At 39.9% G+C, this 11,349-nt stretch overlaps 1 pseudogene; it reads left to right on the top strand.

Annotated features, from left to right (window-relative positions):
• Positions 1 to 691: 691 nt before the first annotated feature.
• Positions 692 to 2,998, top strand: LOC140926342 (uncharacterized; annotated as a pseudogene).
• Positions 2,999 to 11,349: the final 8,351 nt, after the last annotated feature.

The following is an 11,349-nucleotide window of genomic DNA, read 5'->3' as shown; positions in this document are numbered from 1 at the left end:
AGAAGCTGGCAGGCCACTTGGAGCAACTAGGAATTAAAAACCGAACAAGAACGATGCAAAAGTCGGCACTCCTCGGATCGGCACATATCCTCAGAAAGGTGCTGGAAGTCTGAGGTCTCGAGATGAGACTTGACTGGATATTTCTCCCCAGGGAAAATCCCTGTGCTAAATTTTACATAATAATGATAATAATAATAATAATGAACAAGACGTGTAAATCACCAGTTTAAAGTAAACGCGGGCCAGGTCTACGCTGATATGAGAGAGGTATTGGATAAGAATAAAGGGAATGAACGCCCAAAATACATGCCGGTTGACGACAAAAATTCGGAAAGAAAGATCTTTGAGAATATCGAAGATGCGAGTAGCTTTTAGAAACAGCACTGGAAAAGTCAAGGGACCGGGAATAGAAACGCCAAGTGGCTCGAGGATATATGATCTGCAATTTATAGCCGAGTTCCTCCCCCATCACCTACAAAGGTACTAGCAAGGAAAAAGAACTGGAGTGCCCTGGGCCCAGACAGGTTGACCAATTTTTGGTGGAAAAAGGCAAAAGTGCTCCATGAGGGGGTGGCTATGTCGTTTCAAACCATCGCGAATACCAACATAGAGTATTCAGCCTGGTTCTCCGAGGGCAAAACCATACTACTCCCCTAAGCTAAACCATGTTATGGCGACAACTAAAAGCGCGATGGAGGATGTCAGACTTCAGTGGAACCCAAAAAGTGTGCGGTCGTTCATGTACGAAGACGGGTATAGACCCATACCCATGATGCCTCGGGGCCAAGGGTAGATGAGAACATCTGTGATTCCGACCTCGAAGAGGGCAATCAGTACAAGTTTTTGGGTGTCTTAGAGACGGCGAAGAAAGAGGAGAAGATGTCGTTGGAGTGCGCAGCTAAGGAGTTGTTTCGCAAATGTCTATCATCTGGTCAAGTCCCCTGTCTGATCACAACCGTGTAACCGCCTCGAGCCAATTTGCATCACCAGTGTTGGGTTACCTAATGTGGTTGCGGTTGGAAACAATGCCCAACGCATACAGTGGCGGGGATGTTTGAGCTCTACGAGGCTGTATTCCTGCCTGTATTCCTGTGCGACAATATCCTTACTTTGTCGAACTTTTCCACACTTCCACACCTCTGAGAAGCGTGGAACTAAGTAAAGAATGACAAGGGGTTAGTGCCTGTAGGAAAAGTGTGACATTATCCTGACTTTTGCAGACGTTTCCACACTTCCAGACCTCTGAGAAGTGTGGAACTAAGTCAAGAATGACAAGGGGTTAGTGCCTGTGGGAAAAGTGACATTATCCTGACTTTCTCAGACTTTTCCACACTTCCACACCTCTGAGAAGTGTGGAACTAAGTAAAGAATGACAAGGGGTTAGTGCCTGTAGGAAAAGTGTGACATTATCCTGACTTTTGCAGACGTTTCCACACTTCCAGACCTCTGAGAAGTGTGGAACTAAGTCAAGAATGACAAGGGGTTAGTGCCTGTGGGAAAAGTGACATTATCCTGACTTTCTCAGACTTTTCCACACTTCCACACCTCTGAGAAGTGTGGAACTAAGTCAAGAATGACAAGGGGTTAGTGCCTGTGGGAAAAGTGACATTATCCTGACTTTCTCAGACTTTTCCACACTTCCACACCTCTAAGAAGTGTGGAACTAAGGATAAAAAAGGAAAGTAGGGATCTTGTGGCCAGCACTGGACATTTGTGGCCAATTTGCATTACCAGTGTTGGGTTACCTAATGTGGTTGCGGTTGGAAACAATGCCCAACACATACAGTGGCGGGGATGTTTGAGCTCTACGAGGCTGTATTCCTGCCAGAAAACGCACATGGACACGACAGGTGAGGTGATGTGCAGGCTATGTAATAAGGCCCCTGAAAGTGTCGCCCATGTCCTGGATGGTTGTACTTTCCTTGCACAGAACAAGTACGTTACCCGACATAACGCAGCCCTGAACATACTTTTGTTCGAAGTTCTGCAAGACCTAGGCCTTGTAGACTCAGTGCCACCTTGGTAATCGCCACTGAAACCGAAGCGAGTGTACGAGGAGAGCAATGCGCTAGCATTCTGGGATGCCCCTCTATTTGCGGAGCACCAAGAAGTTAGAGCCATCAGAGTAGATGCTCGCATTATCAACCACGAGTCAAAGGGAGCCATCACGCTGGAGATGACCTGCCAATGGGTTACAAACCGCGAGAAAAAAGAGGAGGAGAAAACCACGAAATGCGGACCGCTCCGTTGGAAATTGAAGCAGAAGTAACAAGGAAATGAAGTGAAACAATGCAATATCATAATGGACGTACTAGGGGGATGGTGCCGAGACTTAGGGCCTGTTTACATGGAGGTGGGGGACCCCAGGGAGGTGAGGTAACCCGCTAAGGTGGGGTAAAAAAATAAACCTCCTTTACATGCAATCTTACAACCACGCCATCCCAGGATGCACTTTCTCGAGATTATTGAATGGTCGCCAAGCACTTAAACAAGAAATATGCTGGCAAATCACGTGCTTTGGCGATTAATGCTCTTGCTGCCCTTGCTGCAACCTTCAGTGCTGTGGCTTTCTATTTTTTTTTCTTTTAATAATGATGCAAAACTCCGCCAAAGTGAATTCTGCTCGAATTTCATGTATCACGATTCGGACCCCGGCTAGGCGGGTTACCTCACCTTGAACGTTTACATGGCAAAATTCGACCCCGGCTGAGAGGGTTACCCGGTCTGGTAGACCGGGCTACCCGCCTTGGAGGGTCACCCCACCTATCATGTAAACGTGATCAAATTAAAATGAGAGATCATATAGACAGGCCGGTTACCCCACCTAAGCGGGTTACCTCACTTACCTGGGGTCCTCCACCTCCAGGTAAACAGGCGCTTAGAAGCCAAGCTAAAGGAGTTGGTCTGAAGTAAGAGTAAGGGAGTTTTTCATAACATGCAGAAGGCTGTACTTTAGGGAACGCTAAACATCGCTCGGACGTATAAAGTTGCAACATGAACAATGAATATCGCATTCAAATTTATTAACTCTCTTCCTTTAACATCTTTTGGACTTTAAAAGTTAAGAAGTAATCGTCGATGATTTTTTTCAGCCGAATAAGTGATATGTTGGAGAATTTTTTTTTTTTTTAAAGGAGTATTATTGATGGTGCTAATTCTTATATATATATTTTAAAATTTTAAAATTTATATTTTTATGCTAAGTTTAACGGGCTACGCTCACGCGCCCCGTCATGCTATTTTAACTGTATACAGCATACAAAAGTTGTAATTGCATCATCATCATCATCATCATCATCATCATCATCATCATCATAAACGCTACTCTTGGCGTGCTTACCATTAGGTAAGTACTACCCGTCCCGACTAACCCTTTCGTAAAGAGAATTCATTTTTTAATTTGAAGATGGTTTTTTTTACTGGTCTAGCTGGCCAGTGCGGAATGTTAGCGTCCTCATATTAACATTAGTCTATCTACTGTAATACTTCCCCAAGAAAGCAGAAGTTTGGTTTGCACTTGCTCCTATGCTATATGACTTTTTTTGGTGTGTTCTTTGCTTTCATCCGTTTAGTCGAATTTGACACCCGCTTAGAAGATTTTTATGGCAGAGTAGACGACGCAGTTCCGCTTCAAAAATTCCCGTAAGGTTATTGATATTTTACGCTGATGCTCACTCATCTTTCCAATTACCCGTTAATTCCAAAGTTTAATACAATCATTGCTTACTTACAAACAAGACAGTAAGTTTATAGTGTCTTCTATTATGAAGACACTTCACTGCCTTTGTAAGGGCTCAGAAGGTCGCCAGGAACCTTTCCTCCACGATTAAGCGAGAAGATAGTTCCACATCTAAAGGCAGATGATATGGAAGTTGCTGTTTTGGCTACACTAACCTATTCAAATGTTGCATCTCAAGGACAGAAAAGGTTGCTGGAAGTCGACAGTAGGGTATGCTTTCTTCATGGTGTCACTTTTTTGGGGGGGAGGGGGAAGGGGATCGTCAACAAAATGTATTTAGCAATTTCAGCTTTGAAGACTGCTTTACCCTTCGTGCTGGAAGATCAAGAGATACTTTATCTTCGGCATGTATATTGGTTTAGGTAGACCTTTTTCTTTGGTAAACTGCCGTCTATCGTAAGCTGAACAAAATAGCCCGAGCTAAGTTTCCACCATATTATTCCTAGATCACTGCAATTTGCTCGGTAACGTTTTAGCAATCTTCGCTTTCTGGAGCAACTTAAGGCAACTTTTGCCATTTTGGGCAAACTTTTGATTTTTGATTAACCTTGATTAAATTTTAGACATTTTATGGGAATTACAAAGTCCTATCATCCCATTTATCTTTTTGTGCTAACTCAACTTTGTGCCCCCACGCCCTCCCCCTCGGTTGGAGTGTCCGTGGTATGTTGTCAGCGGTTCGCAAATGAATTGCAGATAGGGACAAACATCAAAATTTAAGATAGTTAAGAGGAAAAAATTCCAGCACCGACTTCTCTGCCACGAAAAATATATAGATTTAGCCAGGGCTAAAAGCGAAGATCCCATTAATAAATTTATAATTTAAATCAAACAATAAACTTGTATTCCAAAATTCAGATAAGTTTACAGCACATTCATGTGACTTTTGAAGGAAAGGCTAAGAAAAATATTTTTGCAAAGAACCGCCAAGGGTGAACCAAATCGTACATCAAGTTTACAGCCTCATATGTACACTCAAAAAAATAGCAACCATCTTCGATCACATTTAAGAGCCATAATGGGCAGGCTCTTGATCACCGTAGATTAATTAGGCCTGGAAAAATATCAGGCCGAATTCTTTGCGTTCGACAAGTTTACTTTACAAAATCTTGCCAACAAATCTGGGTGAGTGGAAACCAACCTTTTATAACATTTGTACATCACATCTGAGGTGAAACATTGCTATGAGGCACTGTTTTTATCATGCAGACCTCTGACAGAATGCAGTATTTCATAATTGTCAATTGTCAGCTGTCTCAAATCTTATAAACGTGCATGAACTAAATAGCCGCATAAACTACGCTCGACTTCATTAAATTAGATATAAAAAACAAACATCAAATACAATAATTACTCAGGCTGACCATTCGAGATGCAGCTCCTGAAAGGTATCAAGTAAGGCCAGTCGCGCTTCAGAGTTTTCAAGCAAGGTGAAAAACGAAAACGATGCCATCCGAAATCAGATTTCCGACTTTGACAAGCGACGCATCTCTCAACCAAAAAACCAATAAACAAACTAGCCACGAATAACAGAATACTCTTGATAGCAGCTGTATTTCATTTTTGTACATCCAGTAGAAAAAGACAGTTAAAAAAATCACAAGTTGACACAAAACTCTGTCAGCTTCAGCCGTCAAAGTAAACAGGATAAATTTTCCGCATGAACTCACCTTTCAAATTTTGACCAATCAGAGCATAAAAATTGGACCTGGAGCGTGACCAACGCGTGACCTTGGCAAGAAAAAGTCTTCCCCGCCTGTGTTTCTAAATAACTGGCTGAATTTTCGCGTCCAAGGTTAGTTTGAAATCAAAATCTTAATAGTGCGGGGCCATAGTGACATAAACACAACATATTTCATGACTTTTTAAAAAAATAAACTTGAGCCTGCGATCATTTGAAAACTAGTAACTCGTCAGCAGATAACTTAAAAAAAGTACTCTACCTCGATGGGTCGACACCTGAGCCCGCGATACGCTCAGGTGGCCAGCCAGCGGATACCTTGTTTTGACAGATATCACTCCTGGGCTCCCAAAGTGCTTAGAAAGTGTGAAAGTAAGCATTGGTTGTCCTGTGGTGCGGACGGATGGTTAAAAGCAACTGTCTTCCTTGCATAGCTGGCTGAATTTTCGCATCCGGGGTCAGTTTAAAATCAAAATGTAAATTGTCCGGCACATAAACACAACATATTTCATATGAATTTAAAAAAAAATTATACTTGAGCCTGCGATCGCTTGAAAAGGTAGGTACTTCATGTATGGGGACATATATTGTACCGCTTTTACCTAATTAACTTATAACTTCACTCTTTCTGCTTCGTTCCTTGTTGCCTTGAAGCTTTGTTCTCTGTTAACTTGTTGCTCTGTTTCCTTGTTTCCTAGTTACTCTGTTTCCTTGTTACCTTGTTACTCTGTTGCCTTGTTACCTTGTTACCTTGTTACTCTGTTACCTTGTTACTCTGTTACCTTGTTACCTTCTTACTCTGTTCCCTTGTTACCTTGTTACCTTATTACCCTATTACCTTGTTACTATGTTACCGTGTTACCTTGTTCCTCTGTTGCCTTGTTACCTTGCTAGTCTGTTACCTTGTTACTCTGTTCCCTTGTTACCTTGTTACCTTATTACCCTGTTACCTTGTTATTATGTTACCGTGTTACCTTGTTCCTCTGTTGCCTTCTTACCTTGTTACCGTTTTACTCTGTTACCTTGTTCCCTTGTTACTTTGTTAATCTGTTAGTCTGTTACCTTGTTACTCTGTTTCCTTGTTACCTTCGTTTTACCTCGTTAGTCTGTTACCTTGTTGCTTCGTTACCTTGTTACTCTGTTACCTATTACCTCAAGATATCTAGGAATGTGTGTAGACGTAATACGTCACATGCACACTTGTCAGAGTTAAAGCGCACTTGCTATTGAGATGCCTAGGACGCCGGGATCAGTCAGTACCAGATTGTGGTAATGTTTAACTTCCCCCGCGGCCTTGTTTGACGGTTTGTATGGTATGGCGTGGCAGTGGGTAAAGAACTGTAAAAGAAAAAAAAAAAGCGATATATATATCCAGGAACGATCTTGTCAGCAAATTCTCTCCGCAATTTTTGCAAAGAAAATAATTCACCGAAAATTTTGTGAGACAATCACTTGCAAATATCGCATGAGTAGAAAAACCAATAAAACAAAATTCTAGACTTAGAAAAAAATCGCAAAAGTAACAAGGATTTTTCCTGCTTCCTAAAAACACTGAAAAGGTAAGAAATATCGCAAAAATAGCAAGAATGACAAATTTAAAAAATTCTAGACTTACAAAGAAAAATGGTTAAGAAGGGCCTTCAAAAGCCCTCAAATCTCGCAAAAATCGCAAAACTAACAAGGATTTTTCTTGCTATGTGAAGAGATTGAATACTTGAAATATCGCAAAAGCAAGAATAAAAAAATTAAATAAATTCTAGACTTAGAGAGAGAAAAGGCCTAGAAGGTGAATTCTTTTCACAAATTCTTTTTTTGTTTTCGATTTATGGGATAATTTGAGGCCTTCTCGTGGCCTTTCATTGTCTTAATCTTTTCACATAGCAAGAAAAATTCTCGTTAATTTTGCGATCTTGGCGAAATTTGCGGACTTCTCGAAGTCCGTCTAGGCCTTTCTTCTTTCTAAGTCTAGAATTTTGTTAAATTTGTTATTTTTGCAATTTTTGCCATATACTCAATCTTTTTACACACCAAGCAATTTTCTTTAAATCTTTTTAGTTAAAATTGCGAGAAGAATTTGCTAGCAAGATGGGCGGGACTATTACTAGATCAGTGGTAGAAGTTGTGTAGATACGTCAAAGAATACCGTGATAGACTTGATAGGTAGTCGCAGGCAGTGAAGTTGGAACAGCGAAGGTGTATGGCCATCAAAATCTATTTGTGTAGGTGACCTATACTAGCGACAGCAGCGTTTTTATTACTTGCGAATTAAGGAAACTATATAACAGGCTATCGCAATACGCTACTCTGCTTGTTATAAAAGTAAGAACTAACAATTCATGCAGCTGCTGGACAACCTGTTTAATACTTTCTAATGATCTACGGATGATAATGATAACAATGATAAAAGGCCGACGAACAAGGCTTTAAATTGACATAGCCTATCATGTTCAAGTTCATAAGTTCTTCCTCAATGTTTTGTAAAGTCTTGACTTAGTACTTAGTGACAAGAAATATAAATTAAGAAACTAACAACGTTACAAGGCATATAATCACCTTTGATTCTTAGGAAGGGTTATTTCTACACTTACTGGAGATTTACCCTTGTGTACTTTTTCTTTTGTATTCCGTCCATTAAATCATGAAATTGTTACTCTAATTCTCAAACCTTCAATATACAACCAAGAGCCATAATGGGATTGGATACAACCCAAAACAAGGAGACCGTCATGACAACCATTCTTGTTTTAATCTTTATTTTTCAACTCAGGGACCGCGGAGGGGGAGGGGCTGGTAGGGCCGCGGCCCCACCACTTTTTTGCGCCCCCTCCCCCACTTTTTGCGCTAAAAAGAAAAATAATTAAAATAAAAAAAAGGCTTGAAACAAGTTTTTTTCCGTCTATATTCCGCTATATTCTCTGTATTTTCTTTAATATCAAACGGCAGGCATTTTGTGGGGCTCCTGTGCTTTTCGCGGTAATTGTGCCCTGGGGCCGACTTGCCCCTTGATCAAACGGCATGCCTTGGCCACCCCTTCGCTTCGTTCGGCACCGTGTTTTGTACTTCCAGCTCCGGCAGAGTTTTTTATCAGTTTTATCAAGACGAAATGAAGAAAATTACTAGCTTTTTCAAGCCAAACGAAGGTGAGTAGATGTTTTGAGTTGAAAAAAGTTTTATATTTTGTCTTTCTGAAATATTCAATGGCAAAAAGAATTACATTACTTGAACAGCGAACGGCCATAGTTAGAAATTTTTCAGATCACTTCAGTGCAGTATTTGTATACTAAAATTGTAATCGCGTCTTTTCTCGCATTGAATCTGAACTGACCGTGGATGTTGGTCGTTTATTAGAGTTATCTGGGACTTCGTCAAAGTCTGTAAGCTCTGCAGAAAAGTATGCAAAGTCACGCGACGGAAACAAATCAAATACTATGATTTTATTCCTTTTTTCGATTTTCAATATGAAAAAATTATTTTCAATTGTCAGCCCTCCCACTTTTCACCTTGCTCCGCGGTCCCTGCAATTGATTTAATTAAAAGAAAAAAACATAATTCAGTAACTGTTAAAAAACGACAAATTTTCGATATCTTTAATTTTCCTTAGTTGCTATACTAAATTGCTGCTGTAATCACAGTAATAAGACTTCGAAGACGTTTTATTTGGACATTAAAAACCTTTGTTGTCTTACAAAAATAAAAACCAAAGACTGAGACTTGAAGGTCTTTTTCTACCCGGTGTCGTTGCCTGCCAAGAGTTGGCAGTTAAGTCTGACGTTAGGGTTTATACAACTGACCTCTGGAAGTCTCAAAAAAACTTAAAGACTAAATCGGTAGATGGAGGAAACTAGCTTGGAGTTATCTGGTATTTAATGCAAAACTGAACTGATCTACATTAGTCACTCGATCTCCTCGTGTTGTGCGATTTTCAACGATTGTCTCGATAACAGATAAGGTATGATTAAAAAACGAATGCAATAAAACTTCAGCCTCACTTGTGTGGTATTGACTAAAAGTATCCAAACGTTATACCCGTTGTAGCACCCTGCCCCGTTGTTAAGTCATTTTAAAAGGGCGCCTTAAGACTCAGCGTTTTATGCAAAATATCTGATCGTAAAAATATTGTCCTGAAATTTCGCTTACATTTTTTAGAAAATCATGATAAAAGTATAACAGCCAAAAGAAACTATAAAAGGCTTCAGGTGCTATAGCATTGAGACACAGAGCCTTCGTCATTGACCAAGCGCTGTTCTTAAAAAAGGAAACTTTTGTTTGATTTCCGTCAAAGAGAAAAAATGAACCAAATAAAGCTGATTGCTGCTAATTACCACAAACGAAAGACGAATTGTAATACAAACCATTCAACCACGACCATACTCCAAAAGAACGCGTCCAATCGGGAAAAACCAAAGGCGACTTGTCATACAAAAATAAACCAAAATTTAGACAGCAGGGTAACAGAGTAACAAAGTAACAAGACAATAGAGTAACAAGGTAACAAGGTAACCGAGTAACAAGGTAACAAGGTAACAAGGTAACAGAGTAACAAGGTAACAAGGTAACAGCGTAACAAGGCAACAAGGTAACAGAGTAACAAGGAAACAGAGTAACAAGGTAACAGAATAACAAGGTAACAAGGTAACAGAGAAACAAGGTACAAGGTAACAGAGTAACAAGGTAACAAGGTAACAGGGTAACAAGGCAACAGAGTAACAAGGTAACAAGGTAAAAGAGTAACAAGGTAACAAGGTAACAGAGTAACAGAGTAACAAGGTAACAAGGTAACAGAGTAACAAGGTAACAAGGTAACAGAGTAACAAGGTAACAAGGTAACAAGGTAACAGAGTAACAAGGTACAAGGTAACAGAGTAACAAGGTACAAGGTAACAGAGTAACAAGGTAACAAGGTAACAGAGTAACAAGGCAACAAGGTAACAGAGTAACAAGGTAACAAGGTAACAGAGTAACAAGGTAACAAGGTAACAGAGTAACAAGGTAACAGAGTAACAAGGTAACAGAATAACAAGGTAACAAGATAACAGAGTAACAAGGTACAAGGTAACACAGTAACAAGGTAACAAGGTAACAGAGTAACGAGGAAACAAGGTAACAGAGTAACAAGGTAACAGAGTAACAAGGTAACAGAATAACAAGGTAACAAGATAACAGAGTAACAAGGTACAAGGTAACAGAGTAACAAGGTAACAAGGTAACAAGGTAACAGAGTAACAAAGTAACAAGGTAACAGAGTAACAGAGTAACAAGGTAACAAGGTAATAGAGTAACAAGATAACAGAGTAACAAGGTAACAGAATAACAAGGTAACAAGATAACAGAGTAACAAGGTACAAGGTAACAGAGTAACAAGGTAACAAGGTAACAAGGTAACAGAGTAACAAGGTACAAGGTAACAGAGTAACAAGGTAACAAGGTAACAAGGTAACAGAGTAACGAGGAAACAAGGTAACAGAGTAACAAGGTAACAGAGTAACAAGGTAACAAGGTAACAGAGTAACAGAATAACAGAGTAACAAGGTAACAAGGTAACAAGGTAACAAGGTAACAGAGTAACAAGGTAACAAGATAACAGAGTAACAAGGTAACAAGGTAACAGAGTAACAGAGTAACAAGGTAACAAGGTAACAGAGTAACAAGGTAACAAGGTAACAAGGTAACAGAGTAACAAGGTAACAAGGTAACAGAGTAACAGAGTAACAAGGTAACAAGGTAACAAGGTAATAGAGTAACAAGGTAACAAGGTAACAAGGTAACAGAGTAACAAGGTAACAAGGTAACAGAGTAACAAGGTAACAAGGTAACAAGGTAACAGAGTAACAAGGTAACAAGGTAACAAGGTAACAGAGTAACAAGGTAACAAGGTAACAAGGTAACAGAGTAACAAGGTACAAGGTAACAGAATAACAAGGTAACAAGG

The sequence above is a fragment of the Porites lutea genome, chromosome 2, assembly GCF_958299795.1.
Source record: "Porites lutea chromosome 2, jaPorLute2.1, whole genome shotgun sequence".
NCBI classification, from domain to species: Eukaryota; Metazoa; Cnidaria; class Anthozoa; order Scleractinia; family Poritidae; genus Porites; species Porites lutea.
Note: the sequence above shows the minus strand (reverse complement) of the source record. Positions and strands in the feature narration are given on the sequence as shown.